Consider the following 26,620-nt stretch of genomic DNA (forward strand, 5'->3'; position numbering starts at 1 on the left):
GAATAAAGTGAAAGACTATTGAAACTTATGTAGGGCCTGTACATAATAATGTAGGTTGTAATGTAAAATTAGGTATTTTATTTATGTTTTATTACTATTGTGTTAAATTATATTGTGTATTCTTATTGTATTGTGTATAAAATTGTAGGCCTATTGTGTATTGTATAATTGTATTGTGTATTGTTTATATTGTGTATACCACTGCCACCGGGTGCATGCCCACTTGCAGTGTAAATAAATACATACATACATACATACATACATACATACATACATACATACATACATACATACATACATACATACATACATACATACATACATACATACATAATTTCTTAATTTTCTACACAATCTTAAAAATTCTGACACAAGAAATAGGTTTCTTTTCATCATCAGTCATTGCAGTAACTTCATCGTAGAAGTTGTACTATGTGTGCACCATTTTGTTCTTGTACAAGTAACAGCCTCTCTTCAATGCTGTCTGACAATGAGTTCACATTTTGAAATATTTGCCATATTGTGTGTGCGATTGAGTCATTCAACTCATCAATTGTCGTAGGTTTGCCCAAGATCACTCACTCCTTCAGATAGCTGGGTTAATATCTGGCGATCTTGCAGGCCAAGTTAGGAAAGTACCTACTGATAACACTCACTAGAACAATAAAAAAACAAACCAACTGGTCATATTGATGCAAAGAATCCCACAATAAGCCAGGTGCTAGAATTTTTAAGATTGTGTCGAAAATTAAGAAAATATGAGCAATTAAAGATACATATTACTTTCGAAAACCCCACACATCGTACTAAAAAATATATTTACTTCGAGAAACAATTATAAAACTGCCATTTAAAAAATAGACAAGGGAAATATCGAAGGAGGGAGGTTCGATCCGGTGCTGTGGATTGAATTCGGCGTAGCTCAGTTGTAAGAGCCAAGGACCCGGGTTTGATCCCCGGCGCCGGAGCGAATTTTTCTCCTCAAATATTAAGTGTCAATATTACAGATAAATTCTGTAGGACAAGTTAATATATCTACAATATAAGAATCATTAGTTCATAAGACTGACGGCAGAATTATTTCAATACGCCAACCCCCCAAAAAAAAAAAAAAAAAAAAAAGCATACAACTAGGCCTAAATTGTACAAATCATTATGCTCTTAAAAATGCGGTTTTATGCAGTTACTTACTTACTTACTGGCTTTTAAGGAACCCGGAGGTTCATTGCCGCCCTCACATAAGCCCGCCATTGGTCCCTATCCTGAGCAAGATTAATCCAGTCTCTATCATCATATCCCACCTCCCTCAAATTCATTTTAATATTATCTTCTCATCTACGTCTCGGCCTCCCCAAAGGTCTTTTTCCCTCCGGCCTCCCAACTAACACTCTATATGCATTTCTGGATTCGCCCATACGTGCTACATGTCCTGCCCATCTCAAAACGTCTGGATTTAATGTTCCTAATTATGTCAGGTGAAGAATACAATGCGTGCAGTTCTACGTTGTGTAACTTTCTCCATTCTCCTGTAACTTCATCCCTCTTAGCCCCAAATATTTTTCTAAGAACCTTATTCTCAAACACCCTTAATCTCTGTTCCTCTGTAACTTTCTCCATTCTCCTGTAACTTCATCCCTCTTAGCCCCAAATATTTTTCTAAGAACCTTATTCTCAAACACCCTTAATCTCTGTTACTCTCTCAAATTGAGAGTCCAAGTTTCATAAACATACAAAACAACCGGTAATATAACTGTTTTATAAATTCTAACTTTCAGACTTTTTGACAGAAGACTAGATGACAAAAGCTTCTCAACCATTTTCCATATTTAGTCTGCGTTTAACAAAATTAAATTTTATTTAACTTAAAATTAATTTCAAATGTGTATGGTGATTTGTTGAATACCTGAAATCATTATCCTAATGGCAATATTTGATAAAAATTAATTTGTTCCGGTTTGCGTGAGGCACACTTCATTCAAATTCTTTAAATAATGTAACAAATCTTCAGTTGTGTGTTTGTGTGACATCCAGTTGCCTGTCTTTGAAAGTAAGGGAGTGGTTAACTGTGAGATGGCGGTAATTAGCATTAATTTTCAACGACTTTTATAATAGATATTCCCTGATTCACTGATTTCGTTAGAGCACTGGTTCCCAACCTCTCGAGTGTCACTCACAGACCTCTTGGACCTCATATTTCATTTTGGCGGACCCCAGGATATTTTGTACAACCATTTGAATAATGTAGTGAATTAAACATCCTAATAAATTAACAGCGATGTTAAATTTTAGTTTCAGCTTTCGAATATAATCTGAAAATAAGTACATACTGTATAAAACTGTTTTGTGTTGTATCAAGTCTTTTCTATGAAAAATGAAGCCAGTTTATTTATTTACTAGCCGTACCCGTGCGCTCCGCTGCACCTGTTAGAAATAAATATAAAGTAATTACATAATTCAAATAGGACATTTGATCCAGGGAACATTCGTGTTTGATAGAAGGATAAATCGTTTAATATGTTACTTAATTGAAATTGTATTTAAATAATTACAATGCGATCATTTTGGTCCAGCGAGCAATCATTTGGTGCAATGACAATTCCTTTAACATGTTTCTTAATTGTTATTACATGCAACCATAGTTTAATGAAGATTGACATATCATTTAGTTTTAATGTGTATACTTTATATTACTTGCTATATGTTTCAGAAGTTACTGTAATAACATTGTAGAATTATGTCCATCTAGAGAAACTACACTTTCCAATGGTGAAATAATAATTAAACAATTAATTAGCTTCCGATATTACTTCATACAAACACAGAAACATTCTCTTAGGCTATGTTTAATAGCTTTCGATTGTTGTTGTCTAAGGCCCCTTATAGACAAAGTCATTTGTTTTTATTTCAGTACAACGCCTTAGATGGCGTTGTTATAGTAATTTTAAAACTCATTTATCTCATTAAATATCAGTCCTATCAAAATTTTGTAAAGAATAAAACTTATCGGAAATCATTTTTATAGAAACTTTTGTTATGTAACATTTTTCATGAAAATCAATAATAAGCGAGATATTACGATTCATTTAATTCAGGCCCCCTTATAATCGCCCTTTTAAATAACGTATTTTAAATGCCATATAGCCTAAAATCTAAGTTACAACGAACTTAATTTATATTCCAATTTTCATATAAATCGGTTCAGCCATTATCGCGTGAAAAGGTAACAAACATACAGACAGACATACAAACAAAGATGTCAAAAATGCGATTTTCGGTTTCAGGGTGGTTAATTATATGTTAGGACCAATTATTTTTGGAAAATCGAAAATTACCAGAAAAATTTCGGCTACAGATTTATTATTAGTATAGATTTCTTATCGACTCACTTCATATCATTTAATATTTAAATACAGAGTCGTCTAGTATCAAAGTCAGCCACATCCATTTTATAAAATTTTATAGGAGAAGCAAAACACTAATTTTAACAACAGCTTTTCTACAAACAGTTTCCATCATTGTGGATCTAGCTGTCTTTGTAGGCCTAATGATGGAATATAATTATGCACAAAATGTCAAACTATTGTCCTTTAATAACTGCTTAATTATTTCAGGTGAAACAACATTATGGTTAATACAAACTTGTTCAATACAAATTGAATTGAATTGAATTTATTTATTTAATACGTTACACTTGACCTACATTAGGCATTGCAGCCCGAAAGAGCAGAAGCTCGTGCTCGGGTGCAGTTCAGATCAGTTATACAAAATATATCACAAAATTAAGAGAATTCATTGAGCACAATAACATTAATAAATGGTAAAATAATACAGCATGTAATAATAGGGTCTATATACAAATAGAAAATACAAAAGTACATAAGTATCAATTTTTAACTCAATTAGCTTAAACAATTAAATAATTAATCTGATTTATTTCTTAAATCTATGTGTATTAAGTGTACTTAGCTCAGGGTAAGCTCTAATTAATGCATTATATATTTTGGGTCCAAAATTTCTTATGTGTTTTAATCCAGCAGTTGTGTGGCATTTGGGATTATTTAGAAAGAAACTGTAGTTTTGTCTCGTATGGTATTCTGAGGATCAAATTTAAATTTATTGTGATTTTTATGGAAGTAAATCAGCAATGTTTGTTTATAAATTTGTTCTAGATTTGATACGCCAAATTCCTGAAAAATTAATTTTGTTGGGTAATCAAAAGGTTTATATAGACAAATTTTTATAATTCTTTTTTGGAGCAAATTTAAAGAATGGAGAGTCGATTTTGCCCTTCCTCCCCAACCTAATATACCATACTGAATTATTGATTGAAACAGAGCTAAGTACACAGTACGCAGAGCATAAACAGGTAAATAAGAGCGTAGAATGGAAAATTTGTGAATTGTTTTACACAGTCTGTTAAAGGAGATATGCTTGTCCCATTTTAAATGTTGGTCAATAATAATGCCTAAATATTTAACTTGTGAGGATATACTCAAAGCGTTACATAAGCAAGTAGGTAGGTTACAATCATGTATTGTTATACTTTTATTATTATTTATTTTTAGTTGTTCAAGGTCATGTGATGTTCATGAAAATGGTATTAATTTTGTTTTAAAAATGTTCAAAGAAAGTAAGTGAGCATCCAGCCATTCTTTAATAATGTTAATACCACTGTTAGAATTTTGATAAGTTTCATTCCAACTCGAATACAAGTAATTAAATGTAAGAAAAAATACAAATTTACTTCTTTAAGAGTCACATAAATTTGAACTGAATTATTCAAAATTTTTTCATAGCCTTCGAATTAATTAATTCGTTAATTTGTTAATTAATAGCGGAGAATTCAAGTGGACAACAATGCAGGCTGCAGCAAATTAATAGCATTTGATATAAAATGCGCGCGAAATCTGGATACGTGGATGTAGCTGACTCTACATCTAATCGGGAACTTGAACCTTCAATTTAAATGGAATGATATCCATTTTGCAACTTAACTCTTAACAGATCTATAGAAAAACTTACAGAAATCTCAAATAGGCCTACAGCATTACTAGATTAAAAAAAAAAAATGTGGATGTTGCTGACTTTGGTAGTAGACGACTCTTAAATTAATGTCTAAGAATTTTAAAACTTAAAAAAATTTCACTTCACTGTGTTAAAATTAAAAAAAAAAAAAATAACATGCCTTATCACTCCGCACGGCCATTTAGAGTCCGTTTACTCCATCTTCATTAACGGCATATTTAGGCCTACATAGGTACCGTTAAATTACAACACTTCTAATAAGATCAAGATCAGTTTTAATATTCTTAGACTCGGGCGTGAGTTCGATTTCCGCTTGAGCTGATTACCTGGTTGAGTTTTTCCGAGGGTTTTCCAAACCATGAGGCAAATGTCAGGTAATCTATGGCGAATCCTCGGCCTCATCTCGCAAATCACCCATTCCATCGACGCTGAATAACCCAGTAGTTGACACAACGTCCTTAAATAACCAAGTAAAAAATTCTTAGTTAGGCCTATTATTATTATTATTACCTTAGTATTATTAATGTTATTAAATACAGATAAGGAAATAAAATTTGGAGCTCCCTTATTGTGTTTCGCTTACAACGCACTGCGCATGTGCAGTAACCTATATATACGCTATTTTTGGACAGTCGAGCGAAATTGTTGCCTACATAGACTCGCTTCAAGTTTTAATTCCGTATCTGTGCGTAATACTATTAGTGATTTTTTACGAAACGACCCTGCAAGAAAGCAGATAGTGTTATATTGGACTACTATCTTATACTCATAACTGCACTAGCGTCACGTTGACACCCCGTAAATCATTAACCTTGCTTGGTATTTAAGACGTAGTGAATAGTATAAGAATACTGTAATTATAAATTTTTGATTTCCAAATTCTGGCCTTCACGTATCTTCGCTAAGACAATTTGATTGGCCATTAGGCCTGTGTGCTGGCCATGTTTCGTTACACATTTTTTCTAGCATTATGTATTCACCTCCTTAGACGGCGCGGTCTGAAGGTTCATGGGTTCTAATCTCGCCTCAGACATGGATGGATATCCTTGGTTAATGTTTGCTTCTGTGGAGGCCCCTACGCTGTGCTGACCCCAGGCTTGGAGAGGCCCACAAATATGTGTATGTCCCCTTCCGGAGACTTGGGTAAGTTAAGACCTGTAACATAGAAGGTTAAACGACCAATGAAAAAAAATTATTAATACACATTAGTACATTACACATAGTTCGTTAATCATTGTCTATTACACGTACTATCTTATTAGATTTTCCCAGACTGTTTTTACACATTTTTGGTTGTGTATTTTTCGACATATGAAGATTTTTCATTAGGCATTTATTAAATGTATTTATTTACATTATTTGTTGCAATTTTTCGTCCTACACTATAATATTCATTTTTATTACGAGTAGATGATATTATTTGCTATATAGTCTATGAAATCCAACGAAAAATTTCTCACAACTAATATCTTGCAGAAAGTGTAACAAATGAAGACCAACAAGAGTATCTAAATGCTGTGTGTTTTTTTTTTCATGCATTAGTAGACATAATTTGTTTCTCAAGTTCGTTTAGTTCTACTGAATACTGTTTTCGACATTGGACACTAACGAATTCTAAGGGGTGGTCTTATATGTGTATGTGTATTTATTTACACTGCAGTGGGTATATACCCGGTGGCAGTGGTAACTAATTACACTCAGTAATGACAATAATAAACTTGTTAATTAAAAATACAATTAATAATAATACTAATAATTAATACTAACAATAATTAATAATAATAATAATACTAATACTAATAATAATAATACTAATAACAACAACAACAACAGGGAATATACTAAATTAAATGAAACGATCACTTAAAATAACATTTGAAATAAATCTAATTTGTATCTTAAAACTAAGATCGAACTAAAACCCACGAGTATGATATGTTCATATCTGCACAAGTACCTTTCAAATTACACTCATTTCGCTGTCAACAAACTCACTGCAATGGAACTACGACACATTTCACTGATTCTATCCTGATTTCACTAACACTTCAAAAACATTTCACTGTTCAAATTCTTTGCACTGCCACTATAAACTATAAAGCTTCACTGACAGGAACACGTTTCACTTACACAGCACACTTCACTGACACGACATACTTCTTCACTGATACAACACACTTCACTGACACAACATAATTCTTCACTGATACAACACTTCAATAACAACATATCATTTACACCCTTTAAATACTGTGTATAATTACCGTCTATTAGTAAGGTCTTTAAGCCTATTTTAAATACATTTTTGGTAAAGCCTTTAGTAAGTCTGCAGGTAAAGCATTCCAGTCCCTGATAGTACGATTGAGAAAAGAAAACTTTCCAGTGTCCGTCCTCTGCCTTCTTTCCCTCAATTTATATGAGTGGTCGTTCCTTGAAGAGTAATTTGGTGGCTGCAACCTATTTTTTATTCCCCGTGATATTTGAGATATTTTAAACTAAGAATATAATATTTGTGTGACATTATATTTAAATTTGGTATGACTTTGCAGTAACTAAAATAAATTCTGTAGATTTTCAGGTAGTTTTTTTCTTGAAGGTTGTTGATCTATCGGCCGATCTCGATTGGTCGAAATTTGAACCGTCTGAATTGTCAGTTAAGAAGTCAGGTATGCTGTGCTTTTTGGCGTAGTTTTCAATGTTAGTTTTGTTTAACAAATACAATAATTTTGTTTACTAAAATAGTTATAGTATTGCAGTAAATATAAATATTTCAGTGCCCGATGGTAAAACAAGAGATATTGTTTATTTTTCTTCAAAAGAAAAGACGTATTGAGGAGTCAATGAAAAATACATCCGTTGCATTTAATGAAGAACATTTTATTCTCAATTGGCTTTTAAGCGAAAGTGAAATCTGTGAACAGGTAATTCCATCTGTGTTGCCTTCATTTAGTGCTGTTAGTAGTGAGTCAATGAATAGAACGAATAAAACGGTTGGACGCGAAATCAAATATAAAAAACGATGGGAAACTAAATAATGATTGTTTGTATTTCAATTATACTCGGGGTGGTGCATTTTGTAAACTGTGTGAAAAGCATTTAAAATTTATTGCCTCTAAGCCCTTCAAAAAACAAGTGCGTTAAGTTATTAGTATCAATGTCCTTTAAAAACTTTAGAAAAGCTACTGAAAGAGGCATTTGTCTGACTTAATCGGTGATTACTACTGGTAGGTCTATTAAGTTTACTGCATATATGAAAGATACTTCACACAGGTTTCATGGAACAATTTTGCATTGAAGGATAGTTCATATTCACCATGTTTTACGTATCAATATTAACATTTTTAAGTTAATCCTTATATTAACATTTAGTACTTAGTATTTAAAACAAATGAAATGTCATTTCTCTAAATTAATTCATTTTTCTATGTTTCATTTTATATACAGGGTGATTCAGACCACCCATAACAGTAATTTCTTTCGGAAACTAGTGCATGAACATTTTCGAGACAAAAATATTTATAACTAAACCATACGTAAACTTTCACTTGAGCTTGATTGCATCAATCAGCTCTAACAGGAAGTAGGGTCAGTGGCGTATCACTTTAAAATTTCAAATGGGAGTCGGGTCAAAAAGGGTACCATTTCATAGAACTCTTTAAAACAAACAACTTTCATAGGAAACGTTTTAATCAATTCCTACACTTTCAATGAGAAAACGTACAAAAAGACAATGTCATCAATATTGAGAAATGTTACAAGACGAAAATGTAAGCAAGACAATTATTAATGTTGACATGTTACTGAAAGGCTTGACAATTCCCTTAATTTTTTATAAACTTTCAAACTATCTGCCGTTCTGAGCAGCACACACCTGTACTCTTCTTCTAACACTGTCAGTGACTCCTAACACTTCGGCGTGGTCAAGTGACTGGCAGAGTAGGAATTAATAAAAACGTTTGCTATGAAAGTTGTTTGTTTTGAGAAGCTCTATCAAATGGTACCCTGTTTGACCCGACTCTCATTTGAAATTGTAAAGTGATACTCCACTGACCTACTTCCTGTTAGAGCTGATTGATGAAATCAAGTTCTAGTGATAGTTCACATGTAGTTTAGTTACAAATATTTTTATCTCGAAAATTTTCATGCACTAGTTTCCGAAATAAATGACTATTACGGGTGGTCTGAATCACCCTGTAGACTGCCTCTCTTGTTAGGTAAGATGTGAATCATTGTTTCTTTTGCTGCCAGTTCCATCACCCCCGGTATAGTAAAAGTCCTCCTCCTGGGGAAAAAGTTTGAATTCAACACTGGACATGAGATTTGTTAGACAGTTTTTAAAATGTAGTCTACCTATTTTCTCGAATATCCCGCGCCCTCGAATAAACCGCGCACCCCACTTTTGAAAGGCAAAATGTAAAAATTAAAATAGAAAATAAAACAAAAACAAATTAAAAAATAAAACTTTCAAAAATGTATTCACGACAAATTAAAAACAATTAAACACAAATACAATTCAGTTAACAATAAATAAATACATTTCATCTGGAACAGAACGCATTTCTAACCCATCCTGTGCGCAAGCACTGCACACAACATGTATTTTCTGCCATCAATTTTGGTCAAGGTGAAAACGGTAACCATGTATTTGCATAGAAGACCATACGTTTTGAAAGCCGACGTGACTTGCTCCTTCAAAATCAATACAAATGTGTTGTAAGGGAAAGGTTTTTTCCGGGCCTCAATTTACATCCTTGAAAGAGGTAAACAAGTAGATCGGATTCAATTTGCATTCACCCGAAAGGATCAGTGCTAAACAAAAGGATGGGGTGGATAAGATTGGCCCATGCCTTAAAGATGATTTTAGGATGGTCATTTAACGACACTGCATCAGCTATTATGTTACTTAGCGTAGGCTGAGTTGGTGATAGCGAGATGAGGCTTAGGATTGGTATAGATTATCCGTTATTTGCCTAAGTGTTGTGAAAACCTCGGAAATACTCAATCAGATAATCAACCCAACCGGGACTCGAACCCACGCCCGAGCATAGCTTCGGATCAGTAAGCAAACGGTCTACCGGTTAGGTCTATGCCGGTGGCTGTTAAAGATGATATGATGATAAGAGTGATGAGAAAGAAACTGGATTCGAGACAACGGCGAGTTCTGCAGAGACAAACAACTGAACGACGACGTGATTTCAAATCGGATGAAAGCGACTAGTGTGGAAATTTATTAGCGCAAATTTTCCTGGCCATTACGCCCCCATGTATACGTGTCGGGTATGTAATATGGATGTCCACGTTCTACTAAATTACAGCTTATTTTTATTATTTTTTGTCGGTCTTCTGCAGAATTTCCAGCTACCCACTCCCCAGTATGTGCGCGACAAATTTTTACGGACCATATAACATTCTCTTATTTTTTCGCGGCGGGGAGCATAAGAAGGGTGGTTGCCGGACTCTGGCGGTGCATGTAGCGGACAGGGTGGGTGGCAGGGGTGCAGTTGATTTACTTCCCGCTCCATGCTCGGGTACCCTCAGACTCCCGGAAATATTAGCAGCGGTTTGCCTGCAGGGAAACTGGGGACGGGGATTGACAATAGAATATGACAAGGCGGACAAGTCAAGTTTCCACTTGAGACAAGACAATTGATCGCAATAGCGATTTAATTAGTTATTGCGCTAAATATTTAAAGTGTATAGCTTACAGAGAAAGTTTGTTTTTAACTCTACGTTAAATGGAGTTCATGCGAACCGGCCCAGAAATTCAAACAAATACACAAATCCATAAAGGAACTACTACATACGCTGGCATGTGTTCGTTCCTCCAAAAAGTGATTAACTGAAGAAGAAACAAAATACGGACATATGTACTTACTTACTGGCTTTTAAGGAACCCGAAGGTTCATTGCCGCCCTCACATAAGCCCGCCATTGGTCCCTATCCCGAGCAAGATTAATCCATTCTCTATCATCATATCCCACCTCCCTCAAATCCATTTTAATATTATCTTCCCATCTACGTCTCGGCCTCCCTAAAGGTTTTTTCCCTCCGGCCTCCCAACTAACACTCTACAGTATATGCATTTCTGGATCTCAAAACCTTATTCCTTTGCTGTGGTCGTGCCAGAGAATCAGTCCCATTCCGAGGCTTATTTGAACAAGCTGTTCGTAACAAGCTGTTTTTTACGGTGATGGGTTGTTAGCCCTTCGCCCAACCCCCAAGCTGGAGGACCACCCCTCATCGGCTGTCCGCGACTGCTTATTCAATATATTCACAGCTACCCTCCATATCTGGAGGCCATCTCCTCGATCCGCAACCTGAGGACGCGCCATGCCGTGGATACGGAAATATGTGGTTTTTCAAAAGTAAGATGTAACTGTAATTCCTCATATTTTCTACACGTTCTTTAATGTTCTAGCACTGGTTTATTACATAAGACATTAATGTTCCTAATTATGTCAGGTGAAGAATACAATGCGTGCAGTTCTGCATTGTGTAACTTTCCCCATTCTCCTGTAACTTAATTCCTCTTAGTCTCAAATATTTTCCTAAGCACCTTATTCTCAAACACCCTTAACTTCTGTTCCTCTCTCAAAGTGAGTTCAAGTTTCACAAACATACAGAAGAACCGGTAATATAACTGTTTTGTAAATTCTAACTTTCAGCTTCTTTGAGAGTAGACTGGATGAACACCGTATTCAATTTATTTTATAATCGTAATTCGAATCCCGAATCTATTACCGTGGAAAGACTCATCATATCATGTTTGCGGTAGCTTCCCGTTGCTTTCCGCACACCACTCTCTCTTTCGCATCTTGAAAAGATCCCAGGGGGCCCCAGCATGAATGGTGAATGGGAGAAAAGTTAGGGGCAGAAGAAGATATCAGATGATAGACGACATTAAATTATATGAATCATATAAGGAGACAAAGAGGAAGGCAGGAAATAGGAAAGACTGGAGAATGCTGGGTTTGCAGTGAAAGACCTGTCCTTGAGCAGAACACTATGAATTAATGAATGAGTGAATGAATGAATTAATTCGACTCTGCGCAACATAGGGGTTATGTTTATTTCAAGGGGATCTCAATAAGGAATTTCTTACTATAGCTATACTCTTGGAACTTACTTGCAAGAAGGAGAGGAAAATGAATTTGGATCATTCTTTAATTTTGCTAATCATAACGTCACATATCTTTTTCGCTTCCCGCAGACTTTCATAAACATTTCATGACCTCTCGCTTCACACTTGTAGATTCTAATAGTTCTAGTAGGATATTAAATTAAAAAAAATAGGTATGGATTTTATAAATAATGAAAAATTGTAAATTTAGATTTATATATTGTTATTGTGTAGTAGACATAAGACAAATTGTATTATATACTTCTTAATTTAAATTCGGGAATCCTCCCTGAGCACGAGTTCTACTCTTTCAGGGATGAGCTAAAGTTTTATCTGTTTATATTATATGTTACAATTATTAGCAAAATAAATACAAATACATATACACTGATCGTTGTGACATAATTATCTGATCGTGTCCAGGTGTCCCTGATTAGAGTCGCATCGGTCTTTCATTGGGTGTACGAAGTATCGACACGTAGTACCAAAAAACAAAATTTACAACACTCAGCATTTCTTTAGGACCAGAAGTACTTGCATAATGGTGATGATGTTAGAAATTAGGTTCCCATTCTCAATGATTTGCCGTACATTCGATTAGCTGAATCCTGTTGAGGTTTCTAAACTAAAAGTTCAACCTTTTGGAACTTCACGAGAAAGTGACTTTTACACAATTTCACCCAGGATGACTTCTTGAGTGGAGGTGCAAAAAAGTAGAAATGTCTTAAATATTTGCAGAAAAAAGATATAATATTCACATTTAGTTTTCCTGATGCAGCTTTCAACAGTATTGTTCAATGTCAATGAACATAAGCTGTATCAGAATATTTGTTCCTTATAATGGACTGAATACCTCGAGGAGTTCCAATCATAACTCCAGCACTGTCGTATGTCTGAGCAATTGGTTTGGTTGGCTTTGGTTCTATTCGTTCATTAATTTCTTGTAACTTATGAAACAAGAAGGCAGAGTGTGTGTAACACCGCTGGTGGATTTAAACATTTCCAAAATATCTCCACAGGTTCTATCTTTGAAATGTAGCTGAACACAATATCTAGATTAAAATTGCAAGTTTCTTGTTTATGTTAGTTAAGTAGTTAGGATACAATTAATTATGATACTTAATCACTCATTTAAAGTTTGTGTGACTGCAACCTGTGTATATTTTTGTGTGGCTTTACTTTGTTTATAGTGTTTTTTCTCTCTCTCTTTATTTCTTGTGTAGCTTTACTTTGTAAGTGTATTTTTTATGTTTATTTCTTTTATTGTATTTGTATTCCTGGTGTGGAAGAGAGAGCCTGATGGCCATAACTACACCAGAATAGATAGATAGATATAGAGATAGATAGATATAGAGATAGATATAGATATAGAGATAGATAGATAGATAGATAGATAGATATAGATATAGATATAGATATAGAGATAGATAGATAGACAGACAGACAGACAGACAGACAGACAGACAGACAGACAGACAGACAGACAGACAGACAGACAGACAGACAGACAGACAGACAGACAGACAGACAGATAGATAGATAGATAGATAGATAGATAGATAGATAGATAGATAGATAATTACTAACTGCAATACGATTACCACGTCAGTTGATTCTTCACCTACAACAGCTAACCAATCAACCTCTTGCATTTCTTTCGCGACTTCCGTGGCCCACTTACTGTATACCATGAATTGTAAAACAAGAGAACATTTACGGCTGCTAAGTCTAAGCCTGATGTTCTCTTGTTTTACAGATTGTGAGTGTCTGCTAATTTATAAATATGGCCCAATAATTAAGCTATTTATTTGTTGTTTTTATGCAAAGTTTTCTTATATAAATGTTAGGCCTCCATCTCTATGCCCTATACAAAAAAAAAAAACATATATATGAATATAAACTGTGTTGCTTTCCCCACAGAATAAGATAATACTTGGCGGGGGGGGGGGGGGGGAAGGAAGCTGAATATGGACATGCATACCAAAACACGACCACTGGGTACTTTTGAATTATCCATGGTCAATCAACAAGACAGGGACGGAGACTTGCGGTCGAGGGCTGCTTACCATCGCGTTCTTCCTTCCATGACATTTCACATGTGATGTCCACCACCCTCAGCGTAGGGGACGCGGACTGCCTCTTAGATTTGATCAATTGATGTGGATTTTCCTATTTTCCGTTATAAATGTAACTGCCTAGTATCGACCAAGGATCTCGTCCCCCCCCGCAGACGCTCTGTTGCTATCATCCGGCCAGATCGCGTCCAGACGCTACAGGGCCTGTGAGGACACACTTGTTAGTTCAGCTGGACGAAAAGTGGCGTGTGCGAAAGTTATCGTCTCAGTAACCATGTCATGATTCAAAATTTATTCATATTTTCAGTTTATATGTTATAATCCTATGATATAAACGAGGTGTCCCGCATGAAAAAATCCTCGTGCTTGGGTGCAAGTTAGGACTTATAAAAATACTTACTTACTTACAAATGGCTTTTAAGGAACACGAAGGTTCATTGCCGCCCTCACATAAGCCCGCCATTGGTCCCTATCCTGAGCAAGATTAATCCATTCTCTATCATCATATCCCACCTCCCTCAAATCCATTTTAATATTATCCTCCCATCTACGTCTCGGCCTCCCCAAAGGTCTTTTTCCCTCCGGTCTCCCAACTAACACTCTATATGCATTTCTGGATTCACCTATACGTGCTACATGCCCTGCCCATCTCAAACGTCTGTATTTAATGTTCCTAATTATGTCAGGTGAAGAATACAATGCGTGCAGTTCTGCGTTGTGTAACTTTCTCTATTCTCCTGTAACTTCATCCCTCTTAGCCCCAAATATTTTCCTAAGCATCTTATTCTCAAATACCCTTAACCTATGTTCCTCTCTCAGAGTGAGAGTCCAAGTTTCACAATCATAAAGAACAACCGGTAATATAACTGTTTTATAAATTCTAACTTTCAGATTTTTTGACAGCAGACTAGATGATAAAAGCTTCTCAGCCGAATAATAACACGCATTTCCCATATTTATTCTGTGTTTAATTTCCTCCAGAGTGTCATTTATATTTGTTACTATTGCTCCAAGATATTTGAATTTTTCCACCCCTTCGAAGAATAAATCTCCAATTTTTATATTTCCATTTCGTACAATATTCTGGTCACGAGACATAATCATATACTTTGTCTTTTCGGGATTTACTTCCAAACCGATCGCTTTACTTGCTTCAAGTAAAATTTCCGTGTTTTCCCTAATCGTCTGTGGATTTTCTCCTAACATATTCACGTCATCCGCATAGACAAGAAGCTGATGTAACCCGTTCAATTCCAAACCCTCTGTGTTATCCTGAACTTTCCTAATGGCATATTCTAAAGCGAAGTTAAAAAGTAAAGGTGATAGTGATAAAAACATCCTATTAAATATTATTCAGAAAAAAAACAATAATTATATAATAAATATTAGAAAAAATAATAGTAACAATAATAATAAAAATGACGAAAAGTATATAAAATTTTTAAATGATATATATGTATATTAGGGATTAGTCCTTGATCCTACAATCCGGTTCGAGAGGGATGCCCTGCAGGCACAACACGTTGATGAGGAGAAGAAATCCATTTATGAGTCCTGCATCCCTTATCTAAGTGAGAAATATAACCTTCCCACTAGTCAGTGGAGTGTTTCTAATCTTTTGTTTGGTGCACGTGGCACACTTCCTAAATTCACATGTGATATTTTAAAAGCACTCGGACTCCGATTTTTTGAAATTCAAAAAATTTTGTTGGATATTCTTAAGGATTCAATCCAAATATTATATTACCATTTATATTCTGGCCATTGATGATTGTGTTGGGTTTGCATTTCCCTGAATTTTTTACTAAACAATTTCTGTCTTTCTAAATTACTCTGTAGTGTTTTTGTTCTGGATCTTTATGGTCACCCTCACTGAGGGCAGATTATTTTCTTTAAATAAATATATATATATATTCTTGTCCCGTAGGAGTATTATGATCAAGCAGACAGTAATAACAATAATAAAAATAATAATAATAATAATAACAATAATAATAACAATAACAATAATAATAATAACAATAATAATAACAATAATAATAATAACAATAATAATAATAACAATAATAATAATAATAATAACAATAATAATAATAACAATAATAATAATAATAATAATAATAATAATAACAATAATAATAATAACAATAATAATAATAACAATAATAATAATAATAAAAAAATAAAATATAAAATAATAACAATAATAATAATAACAATAATAATAACAATAATAATAATAACAATAATAATAATAACAATAATAACAATAATAATAATAACAATAATAATAACAATAATAATAAGAATAATAACAATAATAACAATAATAATAACAATAACAATAATAATAATAATAATAACAATAATAATAATAACAATAATAATAATAATAACAATAATAATAATAATAATAACAACAATAATAATAACAACAATAATAACAACAATAATAATAATAATAATAATAACAATAATAATAATGATAATAATAATAATAATAACAATAATAATAATAACAACAATAATAATAACAATAATAATAATAATAATATTAATAATAATATTAATAATAATATTAATAATAATAATAATATTAATAATAATAATAATATTAATAATAATAATAATATTAATAATAATATTAATAATAATATTAATAATAATATTAATAATAATAATAATAATATTAATAATAATAATAATAACAATAATAATAACAATAATAATAATATTAATAATAATAACAATAATAATAATAATATTAATAATAATAATAATACTAATAATAATAATAATAATAATAATAATACTAATAATAATATTAATAATAATAATATTAATAATAATAATATTAATAATAATAATATTAATAATAATAATATTAATAATAATAATATTAATAATAATAATATTAATAATATCAATAATAATAATAATATTAATAATATTAATAATAATAATAATAATAATAATAATAATAGTAATATTAATAAATCTTCGGTGGACGGGCAAAAGGGCTTAAGTCATCATTTTTTGTGATATAAGATTTTAATTTTATATTAGGTCATTAAACCCGTTTCCTAAAAAAGATCCTAAAACCAGTGACGTCATCAATAAAGAAAATCATGAAATAGCCGAAGCATGTCACTTTTCGGATTTACAGCAGTTGTTTAAATTTGTGAATGTTTCTTCTGTAAATTTTGCATAGAGTGATTTAAGCCCTTCTGCCCGCCCACCAGAGAAATATGTCCTATAATGTGTTAGTAACTACCTCTGATTGAAGTTCTGGCTGATGTACTGTACATCTATTATCAGGCAGTGCATCTCACTTGAGACATGCGTCAGAGGAAGAGCGTGTGCGAAAGTGAAAGATACGGTAGAATAATTTGCAAATATACACGCGGCACATATTTTTTATTAATCATTTCCTGTATTTCTTAAAATAATGTTTATGTGCCGTGTTCATTTTAATTTATTTTTATTTAAGTAAAAAAGATGCACGAAATGGCCAACACAAAACTCATCTTCATACATAATCCACATTATATTCAAATTGGTTTGCAGTGATTTATTAAACAATGTATTCAAGACTAATTTAGAAACATGTTAAACGAATTATCCTTACACCGAAAACGGATGCTCCCTGGACCAAATTGTAGGATTTTAATTATTTGGACAGAATTGCAATTAAGAAACTAGTTAAAAGAATCATCCTTGTACCAAAAACGAATGCTCCTTGCACCAGATGATCTTATTTTCAATAATTAACTTGCAACTTCTTCACTGTTTTAACATTTCAGGAAATTGCCTGACTGGCTAGTTTCGAAGGCTTTGGACAATGAAGGATAACACTTCGAAACTAGCCAGGCTTCAGACAATGAAGAATAACACTTCGAAACTAGCCAGGCTTCAGCCAATGAAGGATAACACTTCGAAACTAGCCAGGCTTCAGACAATGAAGGATAACACTTCGAAACTAGCCAGGCTTCAGACAATGAAGAATAACACTTCGAAACTAGCCAGGCTTCAGACAATGAAGGATAACACTTCGAAACTAGCCAGGCTTCAGACAATGAAGGATAACACTTCGAAACTAGCCAGGCTTCAGACAATGAAGTATAACACTTCGAAACTAGCCAGGCTTCGGACAATGAAGGATAACACTTCGAAACTAGCCAGGCTTCGGACAATGAAGGATAACACTTCGAAACTAATCAGGCTTCAGACAATGAAGGATAACACTTCGAAACTAATCAGGCTTCAGACAATGAAGGATAACACTTCGAAAGTAATCAGGCTTCAGACAATGAAGGATAACACTTCGAAAGTAATCAGGCTTCAGACAATGAAGGATAATACTTCGAAACTAGCCAGGCTTCAGACAATGAAGGATAACACTTCGAGACTAGTCAGGCTTCAGACAATGGAGGATAACACTTCGAAACTAATCAGGCTTCAGATAATGAAGGATAACACTTCGAAACTAGTCAAGCTTCAGACAATGGAGGATAACACTTCGAAACTAGTCAGGCTTTAGACAATGAAGGATAACACTTCGAAACTAGTCAGGCTTCAGACAATGAAGGATAACACTTCGAAACTAGCCAGGCTTGAGGCAATGAAGGATAACACTTCGAAACTAATCGACCAGGTAATTACCTAAAGTTAACACAGTAAAGAAGTTGCAAGCTAATCAGTGATTATCTAAGTGTTAAAAGTGTACATATAACAATGAAGAAAAATCTTGTTTTATTTATTTGGACACAACTTCAATTAAGAAATGAGTCAAAGGAATCATCCTTGTACCAAGAACGGATGCTCCCTGCATCAAATTATCTTATTTTAACGAATTACTTCACAGTTGATTTGGTATTTTATGAGGTTCTTTTTATTTACAACAGTATGTCATGACTGACCGAGTAGGCCTATACAAGGCCTCGCGCTCAAAGGAGTGGTGGTCGTGTTTGCTTTGCTATGTATCCTGGATAGAGTGTTGTGTACTGTACAGAACTGTTACGTGTGAAGTAGGGCTATGTAACTTTCGCAGTGATCACAGTGTCTCTAGAGTGGTGTATTAAAATTCTGACTTATTTTAAATTATTTAAGTAGACTACGCTTTTTCTCCCGTGTGTAGTGTGGAACGATGACGTTCTTTCACTTCTCCCTTGCCTTTGACTTCTTTATTTAACGTCCCTCTTTCTTGTCCAATTTTTATCTTCTTTCTCTATTTTCTTTTCCTTCTCCACACTTTCTTATTTCTCGTCTACTTTCATAAACATCACTCGCACTTGTCGAGATTCGAACTCTGGTCCGTGTACAGAATAAGCACCTCTGTAAATATTTGTATCCAACTTGACTAATATGACAACGGGAGCCAATTCCAGGGAAGAGCTTTGTGTGACTGACCCCTCGTCACAGCGTCTTAACGGCTGATATAAATCCACTCTCTGTCCTGCATTAGACTGAAGTAATTGAGTCGGGATACGGACCAAGGGTCGGGTCAGGGGGGAGGTGACGATAAGGGTTTGTTACACTTGGGATGGAGAAAAGTTCTTCTGTTATTTACTTAATTTTCTTGTGACCCCCATCGTGTGTAAGTTACACAAGATGACAGCAGCAGATGGTCAGCATTCCCACCCGTGTCCAATATACGGGCTGCTCCATTGATTGCTCGCATCGCCTTCTTTGCGAACTCTGCATCACACTTACTGGCACAATGTACGTATGAAGCTGGATAGTCTATTACTTTTACCGGAGTTAATGACAGACAGGTTAAAATGCAGGCCAGTTCTGGAATCACTAACTAGCTTTGTCATCATCATCATCATCATCATCATCATCATCATCATCATCATCATCATCATCATCACAAACTAGCTCAAAGCTATGATGAAATAGGATGAAATCTTCACAAACTGACTCCTAACTACGTACAATAAAATAAGGTTCTTTAATCATCATTACAAACTGACTCCGAATTATGATAAAATACAGTTAATCCATCACCATCGTCACAAACTGACTCCTGTGATAAAATGGGGTTAATTCATAATTACTAGTGTTTTGGGATTTAATCGATTAATATAATCAATTAATCGATCAATTTCTGTTGTAAGATTAATTGATCAAAAATATTTAATCGAATAACCAAGTAGATTAAAATTAATCGGTTGCAGTTGATATTAATTTATTATTTTGTTAGTACAACGGCCTCCAGATATGGAGGGTAGCTGCGAATATATTGAATAAGCAGTCGTGGACAGCCGATAAGGGGTGGTCCTCCAGCTTGGGGGTTGGGCGAAGGGCTAACAACCCATCACCGTAAAAAACAGCTTGTTACGAATCCTTCAAATAAGCCTCGGAACCTTTGGGGAGGCCGAGACGTAGATGGGAAGATAATATTAAAATGGATTTGAGGGAGGTGGGATATGATGGTAGAGACTGGATTAATCTTGCTCAGGATAGGGATCAATGGCGGGCTTATGCGAGGGCGGCAATGAACCTCCGGGTTCCTTAAAAGCCAATAAGTAAGTAGTAAGTAAGTAAGTAATACAAACTCATACTAAAAATTCCGACAATATTTCTCTCTCGGAACTTATTTAAAAGCACAAGAGCACTGTTATTTTCTAACTGTAAACCAGGTAGCGTAGGAAAAATCTTTGCACAAACACTTCAGAAAGAGATGGAGATATGAGCACAGTGACCTAGTCTACGTCTATTCAAAGTTGAAACACAATGCGAAACCCTTATTAAGTTTTATGGTTTTCCAAAAATTCCACCTTGTTGTCAGTTCATCTTCCTAGCATATGAAACACATACTTTTCTGGGATTCGTCCCCCTCATCCCTTATAAAATAGCCATGTCTACACTGTGTGCAAGTGAGAGCGTAACTACCTTCTTCTCTTTCTAAAATCTGGTAATTCGATTACAATAGGGGCCAGTCTTCTGTTTCGACCACTTTAGTTTTGCAGTTGCAGTTTCTGTACTGAGCTTGTATATGAAGGTTGTGTGTTTAGTTTGATAAAGAAAAAAAAACAGTTTTCTGTGGTTTGTGAAAAGTGTAGGCTAAACTCCATTATGTCATATGAGAATTTGAGAGGTAAACTCGGTGAAACGTTTGGATTTAAATTGAACGATCGTGAAGAAGTGCTTGACAGAAAAAAAGATTTTTCGTGTTTAGTGATGCAGGAAACATTGTTACTAAACGTAGAACGGCACTTAATTCGGAGCATGTGAATGCACTCACATGTTTAAAATCATGGATGAAGCAGTATTAACTAGGTGAGTCTTCATACTTTTTGTTATTTATGTTTGTCTCAAAAATTCCCGGAGAAATTGACACAATAAATTATAAGTCTCATAATAAATATGTTAGTAAGTAATTAAATAGTTGTTTTGTAATATAACGATACAATATATACAGATATACAACATTTAACACTTATGCTTATCACCGAACACAAATTAAATTTAACAATAATTGTGTATTACAGTATATTAAAACATTTTTTCAACTCGCTGAAAACTCGATTAATCGATTAAATTCAAATAGTTAATCGATTAAATATTTTGATCGATCAACAGCACTAATAATTACAAACTGGAAACATAAAACTGATTTCGAAAAGGCCTTTCCTGTGCAGATTTGCATTCTGCTTGAAACTATTGATAGAATATATAAGAGAAAAAATTCAGATATTTATTGTTTATTGATGAGAAAGCTTTCAACTGCATGAAAAGAGAACGACTTTTTACAATCGCGGAAAATAAAGAGATTTCCCGCCACATAACATAAATAATAAAAGTTATATACAAAGGGAACAAAATTACAATAAAATACAAATTTAAATTAACAAGCGATATCAGAGGCGTGGACAAGGATTCTCTTCGACATTTTACGATTATTATTAATGGAATGTTAACAAATTGGCGAAACGAAAAAAAATATCAGGTATTTCACGTTCAAGAAAAGTACAATTTAATGCCTTATTATTTGCAGATGACTGGAATGCAATGTGGTTAAATAGTACAAATGGCCAAATCACAAAATCACTATATTTTCCCACAGTTGAAGATAGACTAACCGTAAAGAATTATGAACCATCTTGCATATCCACGCAATTCATGACTGGACACGGAAAATTTAATTTATATTTTGAACGTTTCAAAATTGACAACCCAAACGGCTCTTCATGTCCCTGTGAACACCCCACACAAACAGTCGACCACCTGTTATTCGGGTGCCGCTACAAGAACGCAAGAGATACCGGCTAGGAACCCAACTTAGCATGTGCGGTGCAACTTTCTCACCACCAATAACAAAAGTTCTTCTGAAGCAATGTTGCATAAAGGAATTTCACAGATTTATTACAGATGTGTTTAAGACCTTGTAGAAAGTAACAGTATTTAGTAACAGTGTCCTATTTATTCTTCTTGGAGCCAAATTTGTAACTTTTAAAAGTATAGTTATCATGTTGAAGTGTATGTGTGTTGTAGAGGATGCTTGATTTGTTGTGTATGTGAGTCATAGTTCTGGGATGCTTGATTGTGTTTGTGTGACTATTGTACTTAATTGTGTTATAGAGTACCGCTATAAGAAATGTTATGTTTATGTGTTGCAACTGTTTTCTGTATGTCTCAATTGATGCCTGATGTTTGATTTGCAATCGCAATGCTTAAATTACGGATTGTTTACGATTTATTTCCATTGTGTAAGCTAATTTATTTTTCTTTTCAATCTGTTTTATGCTTAGGCCTATTTTTTGTGTAAAACTATAGTCCTAGCATACATATGTAAAATAGGGCTACCCTCCATTGGAGATGCAACAACAACAACAATAATAACAATAATAATAATAATAATATTATTATTATTATTATTATTATTATTATTATTATTATTATTATTTGCAGAGGACCAGGTACAGTGACTTCTCTCTAACCTGGACACGTATGGTTCAATAAAAAAATTGTCCAACCGTACGGGGTGTCCAAGGTACAGGGAAGTAGATGTCCCTTCAGTCCATACTCAAATATAGCCACAGTACAGTTACGGAAAGTACAAAGTGAGTAATTCCAGTAAAGTAGAAAGAGGTTCACAGTCGCTGTACTGTACTAGGGAACCCCTATCTTTCCACTGTGATAATGGACCTTGTAAAACATAGGGGTACAATGGAACTCAACTCTAAACAGGTAGCAGAAATACACAACAGAACAAGAGAACTGCCCAAGAAAGAACTATAAGGCGCGTCCAGCTTCCAGGATTGAGGAGTGTCCAACATAGAGTATATATTGGACATGTAACAGCATAGAAATTTGTCCGGTCAAAGAAAATATGTCCAAATAATGAGGTGTCTACCATACAGAGGTATTCAAATACAGAGGTTCACTGTAATTACATCAGACACTGAAGACAATTTACAGAAAACCACATTTAGATTGAATAAACTGATAACAAAATATAACCCAAAGTTCTATAAATAACACAAACACAATGGGATTTAAAGGATCTAACCCATAAGAAGCAAAATCGTTATCGAAAATCAAGTAATAAAACAAGTAAACACATTCAACTATGTATTTAGGAAATGTTATCTCATGCGAGGGAGAAAAGGATATTAATAACAAACTGGACGACTAAAAATAACAGGCATAATAAATAACTTATTTAAACCAAAGTCAGAATTAAGGAAAAACATAATCAAATTATACAACACCCAGGGTCTTCCTACTCTTCTATATGGCAGTGAGTCTTGGGCCAGCAGAACAGGAGACGCGTCGAGAATTTATTATTAGAGGAGAAGAAATGAGATTCATGAGAAAAACAGCCGGTGACTCTTGGTCAGGCCACAAAACTGACGCAGAAGAATTGAAAATAGCCCCAGTCTTGGAAATAACTGAAAATTACAAACAGAATGACTGCAGCATGTAGACAGAGTGGCAAGGACTACGAGGACGACCTAAGAAGGGACTGAAACCTGAAGCGAGACCGGAACAGACAACACGTGGCCTAACTACACGACACTAAATGAAGGAGAAGAAGAAGAAGAAGAAGAAGAAGAAGAAGAAGAAGAAGAAGAAGTCTTTCTGGGTATGTTAATACTGGTGACAGACTACGGTCACTAATCGCGATTATCGACCTAATCGCGATCGGGTTTGTCCTGTGTCACCGTCCTGATCGCGATCAGAAGCTAAATCCTGTTTCCAGAACTAGATAATCGTGCTGAGGCACGGCCCAGTGGACGAAAGTAACATTTTAGTAATCTTTGGTTTCGAATCAGCTTGATTTATATTATTTAGGAAGCCGTGATAGCTTCTGCTGTGGAATTTTGTTACCCCTTCCATTGTATTATATAAAACAGAAACGAAAATGAATGGCTAGAAAATGAATTTGGCTACTATTAGACGTAGTGGAGAAATTTAATGCAGATGTGAGAAAAGTAAAAAGAAATATATTAACAAATGACAGACGAATTATTCATATTTCATATATAGAGAGAGCAATAGAAGGCTGCTGAAAGATGTTTCATTTCAATAAATAATGAATTACAAACTGGAACTGGTTTCTTTTTCAGATTTTCAATTTCAGTCTCCATTACGACGCTATCGTTGAGGTTAACTTTGATTTTAAAAATATGTTTTATTACAAAATAATATAAATTTTTGGCATGATATAAATTTTATAGGTTATAAAATCTCTTTTCAAAATAATATAAATAGTAATGATATAAATTCTATCAGTTTACATTGTAAAGCATATAACAATTTTAACAAATAAATTCCCATATCAAGCTGCAAGAAACAACAAAAAAAAGGAAAAAAAAAAACAATGAACAAACAAAAGAAAGTATGAACTTCAGGTGTTGTCCAGGAGGGAAACAAACATATACGTATGTACATAGAGAAAACTGTTTCCTCTATGGTAATTCAGCTGTTGACCAGACGGGATCTAGTGTGTCACCACATTTTCGGTAATCGCGATCGAGCCTGATCGCGATAAGTGCTAATCGCGATTAGTAATTACTGTAGTCTGTAACCAGTATAATGGAGAGGCTCATGAAATATGAAATATAGCCTACAAATTCACAACCACAAACTTCAAGCATTGTAGGAAAAGATGCTGGACAACTCCCCCAAAATCACTTATGCTGGCATCCATAAAGAATTTGTAGGCGAATTGAAGGCACGACAAGGGGGAAGGAGAGATCTTGAACCTAGTACTAAATTGGAAATGGAAGGAAACAAGTGAAAGAAGTACGTAGAGCTTGCTAATGGCAATCAGATTCGTAAAATAAAAATCCGATTTGTGTCACTGGATTTTAGTTACTTAACTTTACGAAAAGTCAGTGCATCGCGTTGCTGGCAGAATTAAGAAGGAGGAAGAAGAAAAAATGTCTATTTGATGAAAGGAAAGCGAAGTTTGCAAGACACACTGACAATGCTGTGACGATGACGTCAGAGGTCCGAGAAAGAGCAAGATAACTGGGACGATGAAAATAAGAATTCAAAAGTATCGATTGCTGTTGGTGCACAGCACAGCATCTGCGTGCGATCGCTGGTCAGCGAGGCGGATTGACTGGCCGCGTGATAGATGACCGTGTCACAGTCAGACCGGACGAGGCCGATCGCCGCGCCGAGTCGTTGAAGCGAACTAACTTGAGACAAATGACCAGCGGTTGGAATCAACTCAGCGTCTTCCTAATGTTTCTGTTTGTCCAAAATAATTTAACGCGTGCTGATGTAGCGGACGCGTTTAATAATGTTTGGCTTTACTTCAGAACAGCGCAATTGCGTAATTCTAGGATTAAGTAGAGTCCTGCGTTAGGACACCTGTCCTAAAGTCTCCAAGCGAACCTCAACAGTGTAGGCATCCAACCTTACTTACATAGTTCAAGTCTGCTGTTCGGTGAACATGCGAAAACAAAGCAAAGCTAAGCGGTTGGATATCAGTGCTCTAATAGAATAATTTGGTAGCGAGCACTTTAGTAGGAAAGAAGAAAATGTATTTCATGTATGTATGTATGTATTTATTTACACTGCAAGTGGGCAAGCACCCGGTGGCAGTGGTATATACAATATTAGCAATACACAATAAAATGATAAGCAATACACAATAAAATTTACAATACACAATACAATTTTACAACACACATACAATTTTACACACAATACAATAATAATACACAATACAATTTAACACAATAATAATAAAACATAAAATAAAATACCTAATTTTACAATACAACCTACATAATTATCTATAGGTCCTACATAAGTTTCAATAGTCTTTCACTTTACTCTCATCTCATTCCCTGTAGTGGCACTATGACGCATTTCACTGACACTTTAGCACACATTTCATTGACACTCTGTAACACATTTCATTGACGCTATAAAG

At 34.3% G+C, this 26,620-nt stretch overlaps 1 long non-coding RNA gene across 1 annotated transcript in view; it reads right to left on the minus strand.

Moving 5' to 3' along the window:
* Positions 1–6,023: 6,023 nt before the first annotated feature.
* Positions 6,024–26,620, minus strand: part of LOC138702331 (uncharacterized) — a 265,478-nt gene continuing 244,881 nt past the window's right edge. Inside the window, exon 3 of the long non-coding RNA XR_011332840.1 lies at positions 6,024–6,180. This is a non-coding gene — a long non-coding RNA (uncharacterized lncRNA). The remainder of the gene's footprint in view (positions 6,181–26,620) is intronic.

Source organism: Periplaneta americana, chromosome 6, assembly GCF_040183065.1.
Source record: "Periplaneta americana isolate PAMFEO1 chromosome 6, P.americana_PAMFEO1_priV1, whole genome shotgun sequence".
Taxonomy (NCBI): Eukaryota; Metazoa; Arthropoda; class Insecta; order Blattodea; family Blattidae; genus Periplaneta; species Periplaneta americana.